Here is a 16,355-nt window from a genome sequence, read left to right as displayed (position 1 = left end):
TTTTCTGTTTGGTTTCTATTTGTAAAAACAAATTAAAAAGCACACAGGATGAAAAGAATGCACAGGCTTCAGCATATTGACTGAAAATACTGGAACTTTTCCGTTGTTCCCAGGCCGGGTAGATACAATGAGGAACCTGACTGGGATCAACTGGGCCAATCAGCATCGGGACTTGAACAAAGATCTAGGATTATGACAGTAGAACTGATTATGACAGTAGAACTGATTGTGACAGTCCTGTTGCAGGAAAATCTGGACCTTCCCGTGAATCACGACCCTCTCACCACCCTGCTAACATAAACATTAGTACCAAATTCTCAACAGCCTTCTCTTACATATTTTTCTCCTAAACTTCCTCAAAGTGTTTGTTTTGCCAACTGTATTATGTATGACTGCAGTTTGAAGCGAGAAGATTTAAGGTTTGTTTTTCGGTATTTTACAGTGGAATTGGAACCATTCGTCTTTGGCGCTGTTGTCCTCTGAAATCTATGAAATGGTCCCAGTGAGCCTGCTGAAGAAGTAAACCAACAATAGACAATAAATGTGTATTGAAACAGACAAGGTAAAATGCTTGCAATGTTCTTCCTCCCAAGAATCGTTGCTAACTAATGTGCGTGTTATAACAAATGTTAAATTGAATTTGTGACCTCAGCTTTGAGGGAAGACAGGTTGCAGTGACTTATGTAATTTATTTAGTGTGGTTCCTAGGAAACCTTAGCAAAGGAATGGGAGTCCAGGCTTTTGTATTGTTTATTCTCTGCTTCCCCCCACCCCACTAAAGTTATCTTACAAACCATCAGCTACAGGCAACAATATTGTGGAAAGACTGCCACTGGTGTAATCTTTTTCAGCCAATGGTGATCACTTGTTTACATTTTCTCATCAAAATTGTGCCCTGGTTGTTTGCTGAAGTGAAATTCAAAACACGTTATGTGACAAAATATGCCCACATGGAAAAAATATAGCTAAAATAATAGAAATTATAAAAATATATAGGATATAATTTAAAAGAATAAAATAAACATGATAGAAAGAAAAGACCCAGTGTTTGCAACAAAGCGTCAAGCTTTCAGATGAGGACGATAGGGGTTAGTCGGCGATTCCAATCGCAATTCCACCGGGTGGAATACGTTTCAACCCACCCCCCCCGGGACCATTTCTCCGCATCGAACGGTTCCAGAAACAGCTGGAAGACGTACGCTGGAGCCGTGGGATTGCCGCTGCCAATCGGTCGCCATGGCTCGCCTCTGGCATCGCCGCTGGAGGTGCCTGGGATCAGGCCTTTGCCCCGCGCTGAAAGTGCTCCCGCATTGTGCAGGGCAGGCTGCCATGGACACCGTAGGTAGAGTATGAGTAGGGCGCTTTTGGAGCTGCTGCCGCCGCTTATTGTTAGCAGCTCCAGTCACCGCTTCCCATAAACTTCAATTCCCAAGCACAGGTTGAAATGGCAGCTTTGTTTCACTCAGGTAGGTAAGTGAGGGTGGCATCGCTGCTACAGCGTACTCGCGGCAAATGGCTCCCTGGGGACGGTGCTTTTGCCATCCCCTTAGGTTTTCACAATCCGCCTCGCAAGGAAAGCGGCTGCTAAGTATCACCCAGCCCTAAAGCAGCAATTACCTAACCCTAATAATCAAAACAACATGCATATTTGTTTTGTTGCACTGGTCGTTGACTGTAAATAAATGATTGATTGACTGATTAAAACAACACTTATTTACTGCTGAACATTTTTACCCATAATGAGAGAGAAGAATCAGAGACAAATGAACTAACTCAGATCACCCTCCCTACGCTAGACTGCTCCTTTTCCCCTCAGGGAATATCCTTTAGGTGACCAAATGAAGCATGAGGACCAAGGCAGAATAACAACAGTTTATTATAGAGGCCTAAAAACAATAATAACTCAAGCAACATGATGAGACGATGGCGATGATGAGATCAGTAAAGGCCAAACAAAAAGTGACAACAAATTGCAACCATCACTACTGCTCACGTGAAGCAATATAATTATTTATTGCAAAATAAACCAATCTCCTTAAGTAATTAAGTTTATATTCCACATTCTTGCTTAGCCCAATGAGAATCTTAGCTCCGCCTCACCAATAAACTGAAGCAATCACCATATGCTGCATAGCAGGCAATAATTTAAATACAGAATGAGCTACCTAAATATCCAAGGTATTAAAAAAAACACTTTACTACCTAATGTTAATCTAAGTCCATATTACCAATGTGAGTTTGCATGCCCATGTTTCTATATAGCATTATGGGAGTCATAGCGACATTTAATGCCATTTAATTATCTGACTAGACCAACCATGACTCCAAAGGAGAAACCATTTCACTTACCACATGGGTGCAAATGTTGTCATAAGGCAAACCGAAGTGAAAATCTATCACCATGACCATTGTTGCAACCAACAAAGCTGTTCATAAACTGCTCAAGTCAACAGTGGCAAGCCAAGAAGATCTGAGGTTGAGCTCATGAGCTTACACAGCAGTCAAAACAGTGCATGCGTACAAAACTTAAAATAAAATAACAGGGATAGATTTAATATAGGTTGACTTCATTAACGCCCCGCCATTGGCGGGACAGTCCTGCTCTTCAAACAATTTTGTCTCGTGGACCTCGCGGGTTATTTCAATTGTCCCACTTCTGAAAGTTGCCGCGACTGCTCTTCTAAGGCGCAAGGCAAAGTGCAGCAGCCTTCCCGCGCGTCGGCCGCAGGAGCGCAAAGACGGCCTTATGGGGCACTTAATTCCCCCGCTCTGTCACAGGGCAGGAAACGGCAGCTCTAGAAGACAGTGCTTCAAGCGCCATGAAAGACGCGGCCACCCACCTATCCGCCCGTCTCAGTTCACAAAGGTGACCATCTGGTCACCTTAGTTTAATATTAAAGAGAAAACATCTTCCTTATGCCAATATTGTTGAGCTATAATTCAGAAACACTACCTGAAATGATGTGGTACATAATATCACACTTTCTGAGGGTGGCAAAAATGATGATAGCAAAGTACAGGAAGCAGACTATCCATAATTATTACATCTGTTTGAGAAAAAATTGTTACTTTTATCAGGATAAAAATAACAATGTTAACATAGGACTGTAAGAAAAATAATGCTTGGGAATCATTTGCACAGCACTGGTCCATGTGAATAGATTTTAGGAGTACAACATTTCTCAGGGAGTCAGCAAAGAAGGAAGTACTGAATAGGATGCAATGTTTGCATTTAGACTAAGGAATGAAAGCAGGACAAATTATAATGAATGCAGGATAATTGTGTTGGACATCGTACATGAAAGCAAGTGTTTGTAAAAATGAATCTTGCAAATGTAATGCATTTTGTAGTTCTAAGTAGATTGTGCACTTATAATAACATGTATGCTGTGTATGGTTTTCAAAGAATTTTATTTTTAAAAGTATCTTGGCCTGCCAAATTTTTTCACTTAGGCCCCTTCTTCACATGCAGATTGATGCACTTTCAATCCACTTTCAATTTTTAAAAAGTGGATTTTGCTATTTTGCACAGTAAAATCCAGCTGCAAAGTGCATTGGAAGTGGATTGAAAGTGCATTATTTTGCATATGGGGTAGGGGCCATAGTTTGCCAGGCAATGCCTAGCACACAACAAGAGATGATGGGAGGAGGGAGGGGCATCATTGTCATCCCCAATGAGATGACGCAATTTCTGGTGTGACCCGAAAATTACATCATTTCATAGGGGTGACGCTCTAGCATTTGCCCAAAAACTTTATGGAAGCAATAGAGCAGGAATCTAGTAAGCTTAGCCCACCTGGTCATTCATGGTAAGATGTGGTCCCTCCGACAATTCTATCTATAAAACATTGTGATCTCCATCTCCTTTAGGATGGCCTCCCTATATAACCCCTGTCCTTGATGTAAATAAATCTGAGATTACTGGATGCTTGTTACCAAAACAAGCAATTCATCACTCGTAACAATGGTCCTCGGCTACCTTAAGCAAACCTTGAAATGTCGGGGTCTTTGGCAGAGCCAGAAATCGAAAATAAGAACATAAGAATCCAGCCTTTCCGCTGCTGGATCAGACCAGAGTCCATCTTAGTCCAGCTCTTCTTCGCCACTCGCAGAGTGGCTCCACCAGGTGCCTTTTGGGAGCCCACACGCAGGGGAGTGCGGGTGAAAGCAATGGCCTGCTGCCGCTGCTGCTGCTGCTGCTCCTGAGCACCTGGCTATCTCGTTTCAAGGCATTTCGCAATCTGAGATCAAGGAGGATCAAGATTGGTAGCCATATTTGACTTCTCCTCCATAAATCTGTCCAAGCCTTTTAAAGCTATCCAGGTTAGTGGCCATCACCACCCTCCCCTGTGGCAGCATATTCCAAACACCAATCACATCGCTAAGGGAAGAAGTGTTTCCCTTTATTAGTCCTAATTCTTCCCCAGCATTTCGGCAATGAATGCCCCTGGTTCTATTATTGTGAGAAAGAGAGAAAAATTTCTCTTCCAACATTTTCTACCCCATGCATAATTTTATATAGACTTGATCATATCCCTCCCCTGTGACATCTCCTCTCCAAACTAAAGAGTCCCAAACGTACTTTGCAGCCTTCTCCTCATAAGGAAGGTGCTCCAATCCTTCAATCATCCTCAAGTCTCTTCTCTGCACTTTTTCTGTCTATCTCTTCGATATCCTTTTGAGATGTGGGATACCTCAGAACTGAACACACAGTTCAGGGCTTGCAGTGGCTTCATCACTTGAGACTCCAGGCCATTGGATTTATCAAAGGCTGCTTCAAGACGACGCCATCGTTCCCTCCTGAGACCGCTCACACCTAATCCGTCCTGGTTGTGGTGGGGAAGATGGCGCAGCCTCTGCGCAGGCTGCACTGTCCCCCAAATGCCTTACCATGTCCTCTGGCCTCCAGCACATCGCACAGGCCAGGGGACATGGGCCCCCTGCCCTGCGCGACAGCTCAGAAGTTGTGGGGCGGGGGGCGTGTCCCCTGGCCTGTGCGACGCCTGGCTGGTATTGCCAGAGGGACACCGCGAAGGCATTTGGCAAAGGGGGGGGAATGGTGCCTTCCAGCTGCTAGCCGCTCGGGCATGGTGCAGCAGTTGGGAAGCCGCATTTTCAAAACCTCGCCGGGAGCCGAGGGCTGGGAAACAGCGGCTTCAGCATGCAGCTGTGCCCCCCCATGTGAACAATCAGTTCCCTTTAGGGATGGACATGCTTTTTGCCATCCCTAAGGTGCTGTTATTGGCCCATGCAGAAAGGGCCAAAGTCAGTAATGCCTACTCTGGCTGGCAGCAGATTTCCAGGTTGAGACTTTTACCCCACCTACTACCTGATAATTCTAACTGGAGGTACTGGGCATCGAATTTGGGACCTTCTGTACGCCAAGCAGATCTTCTACTGCAAAACCATCTAGCCATTTGCCAACCAATTGGCCGTCTCTGACTTACAGAACAGGCAGACTCATTTAAAAACCATCAGATACAGTCATCCAGTTGGTTGAGTGCCCTAGGAATTTGTCCCCTAAGCAGAGCGGGTTTCCTTCTACCACCTCCAAATCACACAGCTTTCATCTTAATGAGCTAAAATCATCCTATTAGACTCATGTTCCCCCCAAGCCTATTAGGCAATTTCTGAAATATTTCACTTCAGTCACAGGGCTCTCAACTCCCCCATGTGCAAAAAGACTTTGGCTACTACAAACACTGAATATTTATAGCAGTTAACCTCTTCCATCTCCCTCTGTAAGCATAGCCTCTCAATTTCCTCCCGGCAGTCCTCGTGGGCTCCTTTGAAACTGACAACTGTAGTGGATTGGCTGAGCCTTCCAAAAATGCCAAAATACTGCCTATCAAAAATGCCTCACTCCAGTTTCCTGTGCAAACAGTCCCCACAGCAAAAGCAAACATAGCATGAGCAGAATATCTAATGCAATAGGCTGGGGAAAATGAGTCATCAATCTGAAACTCTTAGACACTGTAAACCCAAAAGGTAATAGATAAAAGGTCACCCTATTTCATGCACGGTGCTTTAAGATAAAATAGCCGCTAGAGTTAATAATACCCACCATAAATCTCCCTACTGTAAGGAGCTCTGTTATACAACTGGAGTTATTTTTATCACTGTAACCTTAATTATTAACATGATCCCGTCCATCTTTGAAGAATTTCTTTTATCAACCACTTTTAGACACAGAATCTCTCAAAACAACTTCTAGAATGTGGAATTTTCCCCCTTTCTTCTTATATAACTTGGCATAAATCACTATCAATATAACCCAAATGCAGCTAAAAAGATACACCTTTTGGGATGCGCAAATCACCCCTGCAAATGGCAGGCAAGCGGTGAGACTCCTATTTGTTTGTCTGTATGTCCATTTCTAGCTTGCACATTCATTTTGCTCCCCTTCATCTCTCCCCCCTCCTGGAAAATTTAGATAGGAAATCAATCAAAAAGAGGGATGATAGATTATTAGGCTTGGCGGTCTTAGGACCCCCTATTGGGTTGTCATCTATATGTGCTTACATCTAGAATTAATCATGAAATTGGATTGCAATTTTTATGTTGGATTGTGATTTTAATGTTTTTTTTAACTATTTTGTAAGCTGCCCCGAGTCCAGCTTCAGCTAGGAAGGGTGGGATATAAGCATATTCTAATCATTGCTCCACAATGTTTCTCAGTATATCTACTGAGATGTAAATGAAGAAAAATGGGGAAAGACCTTCTAAAAGAAATGATGCTCTATTGGATATTCTCTTAGCGGTTGAATGGGCCTCAGTTACTTAAAAACTAATTCTGAAATCAAGCAAAGGATTTGAGATACTGGACTTCAGCATAATTTAAGTTGTGTTGCAAAATAACATCTCGTGAAGAATAAGGAACCCTTGGTATGCACTCAACAGTCCTATCTTTAAAAAAAGAAGAAGCCAAAACCCTGGAAGACTGGAGGAATGGTCCACCTCTATGGTTGCCAATTCTGGTGTTATGCAAATAGTGGGTAGGAGATTTTGGGGCTATTCATTTTTGGTAGGAGAATTAGCAGGAACAGACCTAGCAATGCAAGGGCCCGGCTGGGCTCTGGAATCTCCACTAGTTTATGCAGGGGGGCAGGGGGGGGGGTTCCTTTCAGAAATCTGTAGGAAACCAGAATTTAAGTGACGTTTGACAATTTTATTAAAAAACCAAAATAATAAAAAGTGCACGTGCAATTTGGCAAAACACACATATACAGACTATCAAGGAGCCTAGGGTTTAGACAGAGGTGAAAAGATAAATTTGGAATTGTATAGGTCATTGTGGAATAAGTTTGGAATTGTATAGGTCATTGTGGAATAAGTTTGGAATTGTATAGGTCATTGTGGGCACCAGTTCTATGAGAAGAGGGTCTGAAGAAGCAGAGTCCAATGCCCATGTTGGATGCAGAGAGAGCGACAACATCGGGCACAATGGAACCAAACCAAAGGCAGGTCAGGATCCAATGGGTGAGGGGCTCTCATTTGGGAGGACTGCATATAGGAAAATTTGACCCTCTGGCAATGTTAAAAAGAGGCAATCTTCCTAGAAAAAACAGAGTTCCATTTTCAGGAGAGAACAGTACTGTGGAAAATGACTTGAATGAGTCAGAGTCGGATAGGGTCTAGTTGCTGATTAGGTTTTTGGCAGAGTTGATGAATTTACAATTCCGTGCATTCCAATTCAAAATGAGGTTTGATGGTTGTCTGGTAGTAGGACAGGAAAAGTTATTATTAGATTGGCTAGGGAAGAGCGAGATTAGGAAAATTGTGGCTGCGTAGCATTTGCATACTCTTTGTGAGTTAGGTCGAATCCCCACTTGAAATTTGCACGCAGATCCAAACCTGTTCATTGTGAAACCATGTCCTCTTCATCGGAGTTTCTCCCTCCCCACCGCAGCGAGCACACAGCAGACACACCCAGTTGCAGAACTCTTAGCAATCCCCACTACCAGGCGAGCTTGCTTCGCTGGTCTCCCCCGATTGGCTGGCATGCCTTGATGGGGCGGGACCTTTTCCCATTGCAGAAACATACATTGTAGGGGCGTGATTAAAAAAACCAGTGTGTAAAAGATTAATGTTTAACTGTTTAACTGTGCAAACAGTTAATCGTTACCTGTGTAAACCATTAAAGATTCAAAGTTACATGTTTGACTGTTTAACTTTTGCGTCCCCTTCTGCTGGCCGATCGCAAAAGTGGAAGCAAAACCAAGGAAAGGCTGCACACGCATCGCAGTGCTGATTGGTTGCCTGAATTCCATGTCACACTCCAGGGCGGAAAATGAGTCAGGGTTTCAACCCTTATCCCTTCCCTCAGATCAGCTCTGAACCGTGTTAATGGGGTCTATACCACTTGCAACCAGGTCCTGCCAGAACACGGATCAACGGGGAGAACGAGCACCAGAAACAGAATCTGCCACTCAAGCAATGGGGAGGTCGTCCCTCAAACCTGGTTAGTTTGTGTTCTGAAACCTGGCTAAAATGGTAGTGGGGATTCGACCTTAGAGGACAGGTGTGGCTTTTCCAAGATTGTGGCTTTTGTTGTCCAGATTGCATTGCTCACTGCTATGCAAGGATTGGGGTAGAGGGGAACCTCCCCCTCCCCTAATTAGTTTCAAAATCTAGAATTAAGATTTGGAATCCATTTTAATCTGAACTGTCTATGACACTAATAGAGAAATCACTATGTGAATTAAGTGGGGATCAGCGCACACAGTACAACACAATAGAAAATGCACTGAAAAAGGCCTGCAGCAATTGCTGTCTACTTCCAGATGAGTCTTTGTTACAAGTATAACATGTGTTCAAATCCTTAAACACAATATAACAGTACCACAAGATACCTGAAATACAGACTCGAATAGCACGGATAAAAATCCTGTGTAATACAAAGCAAAGATCCTGTGTGACATGATGAAAGTCCACTAAGCTAACCAGAACTCATTTTGCAGCAGCCAGAGTTTTCAGAGAGATGCAGTCCCTGATGGTTTCAAATCATTGCTGTTCATACAAACTATTGTACGTTTTGGAAGTACAGACAAATGGAATTTATGTTCCACTAGCCTTGAAGCTTGTATGAGACTGGTGCACAGCTGGGCTCTGGTTGGCTAGAGTTGAACTGGTTTCTACCTAGGTTCGCCTCAGTGAATCCCCACTGCCACCGAGCTCAACATTGTTTTGTTTCAGTCCCCCCCCCCTCAGAACTGTGACATCCTTGTCGCAGTTATGAACTACACTTTTCTGCCGGAACAAGGTTGATACTGCTTCGAAGCTTTGAAGTGGGGAAGCATCAAAACGACACATCATCCGTTCAACCAATCATGAGCCGCTTTTGTGGCATGTGCAGAACAGGAGAGTCATGGCGGGCAGGAAGCGCATGTAACTGTAAACTGTAAAAACTGTAAAAAAAAAGAACGCTCCTGTTTCCTGCCGTAACACAAGCTCCAATCACGATTGAGGAGCGAAACAGGCACCAAGATGATCCCGCCCACTTAGTTTGGTTCCAGGGGGTCAACTCAGTTGCTGTGGAAACAGCCTGGAATTGCCCTCCACTGAAGGGAACAGAGTCGACCTTAGCTTCCTTCTGTAGTGGGGAAAGCCCCTTAGTGGTCTTTCATCATATTACACAGGATCTTTGTTTTCTATTACACAGGATTTTTATTTATTTATTTATTTTTATTTATTTATTTATTTATAATCATTTTTATATACCGCCCCTCCCTGCTGGGCTCCCCTCTCAACACCTCAAGGGCTCCCATCCACCCATCCATTAGATAGCGCTGGCTCCTCGCGGGTAAAATAATTCGGGGTCCTGCAGCACTCCCCACTACACTAACAGTGACAACGCAGCAACAATGAAGTCACCCCGATTCTGCCGCTCCTCCCACCCCTCAGCGTGCATTATTTCGGATCCTGGTTGGAGGTACACCTTTTTGAAACCGCGCCGAACACAGAGCAGGGGTTCCCTCCACTTTCACTTTTGAAGAGGGGAAAAGCCCAGAGTCTGTATTTTAGACACCTTGTGGCATTGCTGTATTGCGTTTGAGGATTTGGCTCACAAGTATTATACTTCTAACAAAAACTTCATCTGAAAGTAGACAGCAATTGCTGGGAGCCTTCTTCTGTGTAATTTCTATTGTATTGTACCGACTGGTGGGGCACATCTCAGAAATTGCCCCCTTTTGCCATGGGCTTGCATGCCAATGGTGAGTTGGGAAATTCCTAGAGATGTAAGGATGATGGAGTCTGGGGAGAGAAGGGCAGGGGGAAGGAAGGGATCTCAGCTGGGTACAGTGCTATATTCATTCTTTAAAGCAGTCATTTTTTTCCGGGGTACTGATCTCAGCAGCCTGACAATCAGTAGTAATTCCTGGAGATTTAGACCCCACCTGGAAGCCAGCTCTTCAACCCCTCTGTTATTGTAGTCCCAAACAGGTTGAAAAACCAAGATGTTTATCATGCCTGTAGTGGGATGCCATTCAGGGTTAGCTTGGTGATGGCAATTGACTTGTGGGGTGCAGGTTGCAAAGACAGGGTTGATGCTCAGAGCTTGTGCTAACTATTTCCAGCATAGGCCTCTGCAAACTGTGGTCCAAATCTTACACAGTCTACCGGCTATGTATGGTATCTCCAAAAACATGATGAATATCTTGTTCTTGCTGTTTCTAGGATTAGAGAAAAAATGGGAGGGGGTATTGAGCCCCTGGCTGGTCACGATGCTGGTAGGTTTCATTCAGTTAGCAGGTTACAAATTGTGCCCCATCGTCAGGTCCAGTGAATGTGCTACTTTGCCAGTGTTCATGTTTGGCTCACAAGTGATCATTTGTGATAACAGCCATAGTCCCACACCTCAAACACTAATCCCAGAATGCTGACAGTGCTGTCTTATCACAGCAGTATGTAATTGGACTCCAGATAACTGATTGGTCAGGAATAGTGGCAGAAATCTCATGGCACCATTAGATGAGACAGGAATGAATTAGTATAGTGATGATAATAATAGTGGGAACCTTAGGACAAGCCAGTTACAATGCAAATAAAGAACAAGCCACATATTAAGAAAACCCACAAATATTTTGCTACAAAAAAACCCAAATATCATAGCAGATTGAGGAAGTCTGAATTCCACATCCATCGCCAGCAATGTACATGGAAATATGCACACCAATAAATGAATGTCCTTGTTCCAAACTGCTCTGATTCATTGTTTCCACTGGGAAAAAAAGAGGTCCCTTATGAAGCAACTGGATCTAATTGTGATCTAATAATGGTTTGATAAACCATGGCTCGGGGATCAGCTAGTGATCAATTTCCCAGGACCACTAGAAGAAGGACAGAACTAGGGCCTAGGTTGTTCTGGGGGAGGAGGTTTGAGAAGCTAGGTAGGCATCGTGTCTCACCTTTCTCTCATGTAAGAACAAGGAAGCAGTCAACACAGTCCCTGTTGGTCTGGACTGATGGCCTAATTTCCAGGAACAGCTAAAATTCTCTCTAGAAATCCAAAATTTCTCAATATAATCCTTTGCTTTCTGGCATCGAGAACTGTCCTACATCAAGCGAGAATTTCTTACATTTTTCCAGTAGACAAATGATTAAAGTTAGAGGATTTGTATTCCTAGAGGATTTGTATTCCTGGCAGCTGGCTCATGGTCAACTCAGCCATCCATCCATTCCTTGGTCAGTAAATGAGTACCTAGCAGACAGCTAGGGGGTCAAGAATAGCTGGGGAAAGCAATGGCAAACTACCCCACAAAAACGGCTTGCTTGTGAAATCACTGCTTGCAGTGGTACCCCAGGGTCGGACACGACTGAAGGGGAAACTTTGCCTTTACCTATTCCTAGAGTGGCTTCTTTTCAGCCCTGGAGATCGGTTCCCTTTCTTCCCCCATCACGTTTTTGTCCTACTGCTTCCCCAAGGAGCTCACACCAATGTACATACTTCTTCTCTCTTCCATTTGGTCCATAAAGTAACTTTTTTTCTGTAACGATATCATTGTGCAAGTGCTTATGTGCCCAGTGCCAGATTAATCTTGTAGAAAATGTAGCATATGCCACAGACCCTGCATTTTCAAGTGCCCTGCACTAAATGTTTGCAAGCTGTTTGGCGAAATTGTCATCACACTGTATTCTCATTATCTGGAAACACTGCTGTTCGCATGCATAGCGTGTGTTGTGAGTTCTGTGGGTGCGCAGGTGTCTGTCGGCACCTTGCTGTGTTGTATGCGCAGGCATGGTGTCCGTTATGCTATCTCCCATGCTCCCAAGCTGCAGCAACATGTGCTGTGACAACGGCCCCTTTATAACATATGCCACAGGTCCCGTATATGCCCAATAACGCAGTCCCGCATAATAAGGGAGCTTATCAGGAAACCTTCTGGCATGGCACTGAAATTGCAGCACAGCAATGGATTTCAGTGTGACCGTGTGATTTCCTTTCTGCAGGCTATACTGGTGCCTATTCACAACTAATTTTTAGAAAAAGATACAAATGTGTAACCTCTATCTGTGGGTTCTGTGGGGCAGAACTTGGAATGAATTTGCAACAACAAATTAAAAAAAAACAAAATGGTTTACTTTCTTAACATATAACATCAAACATCAACATTTAACATCACACGTCAAGGTCCTGTTCAGGTTTCATTTCAAGTCCTTCGAGTTACAGTCTTCTGATCTTGCCAAGTCCAATTCTTCCTGCAAGTGGGTTGGCTTCTGAAGACTCCAAGGGCTTGGTGAACAGGATTCAACATGATGAAGGTTTCCAGGAGAACTCTCACCCATTACAACCACAAAAAGAAACCCTGAAACAATAAACTCCAACATTTACAACATAGCAAAAATAAACAACTACCTTCCCAGTAGTTCCCAACAACATTGCAGTTACCTTAACAAGGTGTTAAGGGCTTATACAAATCAAGGTCCAAGTCTGGTAGCCTTGTCTCCTCCAAACTACATGAGTTCTGCAGCCTCTTGCTGCTTTGAGTCTCCACCCCTTACTGGGTCAACCCATTCTGAGCATGGGGGTTACAAAAGCACAGAAGAAAAATCAAGCAAAGCCCCCGTCTTCACTGGTTTAGCTAGCACATGTCTGACTCATCTGATCCATTCCACACATACAATCAGGCAATTCAACATCCCAAAAGTCCTGGAGAAATTCCAATGGGGAGAATGTCAGCATCCCTAGAGGAAAATCTCCCTGAGACAACTGGGTCGTGACATGGTGGATTTCACCTTGGCCCTTTCCGCACGGGCCAAATACGGCACCCTGGGGACGGCAAAAATGCTGTCCCCAGGGAGCTGTTCGCACAGGCGGCGCTGCTGAAACGCAGCAGCGCTGACCTGGCTCCCCTCCACCTCCCCCAGAGTGGCATCAGGCCACCTCCAAACACCTCCCTCCTGGACGGAGGCTTTTGGAAAACAGCTTAGCTCCCCATCGGTGGTGCTTAACGGCACCGCCTGGAATGCGTTGCGTTTCCCTGTCTTTCTTCCCATCATTCCCACGTTGTCTCTGCGGATCGCTTCTTACTGGACTGCTGAGAACCTCCCTTGCTGTCCTCAGACCCCTGGAGGTCGGAGGGCAGCGTGGGTGGGTCTTAGGAGTCCAGCAGGGCGATGCAGGATGACGAGGTGAGTGGGGGGGATGGGGAAGAGGCGGCTCCGTGCAGAGCCACCTCTCCCATGCCCGCCGCTTTGGGGGCCGCTCGCACGCCCCGGACGAATCGCCTCTCACCCCTCCACACGGCAGGAATTCCTGTCGGTACCCAGGAAGCCTTCCTTCCTCGGCAGTGTGGAAAGGGCCCCTGAGTCAACTTTCCTTTCTCAGCTCTAGCCATAGCCTTGAAGGGAGTTTCCTTTCATTTCCATCCCTTGATTGTTTGCAAGTATGATTTGAAATCTTTCTGCAAAGCCAGGAGCGAACTTTGACAAACCTTTAATATGTCTGCGTTGATCAGGGTCGGAGCATTTTGGCGATACCTAGATGAGTAATCTTATTCCTGTAAGCACAGTCACAGTCAATTTCCCTTGGATTAAAACTGACTAGGGGGGGAAGGGCTACCTGTTTGTAGCACAATCCAGCATTCTGCACTGCACAGCTCTTGGCAGAAAAATAGATTAAAGATTCAAAGGTGTGATGCCGTAGGGAGAGGAAATGCTTATGCAATCATTTGGGGAATTATAGCCATGCAGTTATTAAGACATCGTCTTGCTGTTCAATAATCATGTTGAGGATGAATCAGTCAGAGACGACATGGGGTTGAATGGTAAGGACTGTAAGCTCTGTTTTGTTAGTGGAACAAATGTTATCTCCCTCGCCCTTGCCATTGCAACCAAAATTCAGCTATTGAAGTTTATAATGTGGGGGAGGGATGAACCGCATAGTGGTTAAGAGCAAGTGGACTCTAATCTAGAAACTGGGTTTGATTCCCCTCTCCTTGGACTCTTATCTGGCTCCTCCATAAGAAGCCTGGTTGGTGACCTTGGGCTAGTCACAGTTCTTCAGAACTCTCTCAGCCCCACCTACCTCACCAGGTGTCTGTTGTGGGCAGAGGAAGGAGTTTGTAAGCTGCCTTGAGTATCCTTACAGGAGAGAAAGGTGGCATATAAATACAAACTCCTCCTCCTCCTTCACATAGGTTTGACTAGGATGCATTACCATGTAGTACCCCTACATATAATTCCTTGACCTCTCTCTCTCTCTCTCTCTCTCTCTCTCCCCCTCCCGCCTCTCTCTCTTGTGTTGCCAATGTCTGTCCTTGAAAACAACTTAGAATCTACAGCTAGTACAGAATGTTACCTCTTAGCTAAATAAAAGAAATATTCCAATTCCAGCTGAACTATACTATCTACCTATTTTCTTCCAAACTCAATTAAAGGGGCCAGGTCATTACTTATAAAGGCATAAACAGTCTGTTTTCCTGCTTGTCTCAGGCACCTGGGTGGTTAAAAAATGTACTTGGATTGGTTGCTGTTCTATAAACAGGAATAGTATTTTTTAAAATATATATATCAGAATGAAAGCTGGTTGTGTTAGGAATTCAGCTGGATAAGTGGGACCCACAGTAATGCTTCATACTATTTTGCACTTCTCTTAAACTCCAACCCACCCCCATCACTAGACTTGTAGGACATGCTCCCTAGAGGATGGATTTTCTGAGATTTACAGTGCCATCCTAAGTTATCAGTACTTTGACAGATATAACTCCCCTTAGGACTGCACTGCTGTTGTATTTTAAAAAACAGTTCATTGTTCTCCAGCTTCAGAAACATCATAAGCTGATGGCCTTTTATGCATGGGCCCATAAACCCAGGTGTAGGATGCTAAATAACCTGTTTGGGGAGGGGATGTCACACAGATCCCACCCCCAAAATGTGTCTGCCCCGTGTTATTTCCACCAATCCTTTTTTAAAAAAAATGACTGCTAAACAAGCGATCCTTTTCCAAAATTTTGGGCTGCAGCAAATGGCCAGGTAAGAGGCATTTTATTTGCCTCCCTTTTCTTTTTTTAAATTTTGTGGCTTGCATCTGAGTAGCTATGCAGGTGCAGCTGGTCCTATTGCAGGACATCGGCATGACCGCGAGGGTTTGTGCATACCTGCATAGCTACGCATGTGTGGGAAGTAATAAAAAAAATAGATGTGTCTCCATGCAAAGGCGTGACAGCAACCTGGATTGTTTCCATGGGCTTCAATCGTTGCCTGCATGGATGCATGTGAACGTGAAAACAGGAAAAACATGTTCCTTTATCACAACTGCAACCCATTATACATTTGCTGTGCAGAAAAGCCCTCAGAAACTGAGTCCTAGAGGGAATAACCTCCTCCGTCCGACCTCCTCCGTCCGCAGCCTGGGGGGTCCCACCTGGATTCGTTTCTTTCAATGGAGACCCAGGTGGCCCATATAACCTCGGGTTGTGCAGCTTTTTTTTTCCACCTCTGACAGGCCCGTCGGCTGGCTCCCTTCCTCTCCAGCAACACTGGACCTAGCCACTGTGATCCATGCAACGGTCACCTCCCAGGTTAGAGCTATTGTAACTTTGCTCATTTACGCTGTGGCCTTCCCTTGGGCGTGCTGAGTCCGAAAAGGCTGAAACTGGTCTCAACATGCAGCGCGGCTACGGCCTGCTCACAGGCTCTTCGAGAGCCACGGCTACCATATTTCCCTTGTGTTGCGCTTTCACCTGCACTGGTTACTGGGTTTGAATTCGGAGGATCATCTTTCTAAAAGGGTGTGGGTATTGACAGTTAAGGCCTTACATTGGCCCTGGGACCCTCATTGCACCTTCGGGACCGCATTACCCCGTGATGTCCTGCAGCTCGCCCTCTGCACGTGCTCAGCAGAGGCTCAATCT

Source organism: Sphaerodactylus townsendi, linkage group LG08, assembly GCF_021028975.2.
Source record: "Sphaerodactylus townsendi isolate TG3544 linkage group LG08, MPM_Stown_v2.3, whole genome shotgun sequence".
NCBI lineage: Eukaryota > Metazoa > Chordata > Lepidosauria > Squamata > Sphaerodactylidae > Sphaerodactylus > Sphaerodactylus townsendi.
Note: the sequence above shows the minus strand (reverse complement) of the source record.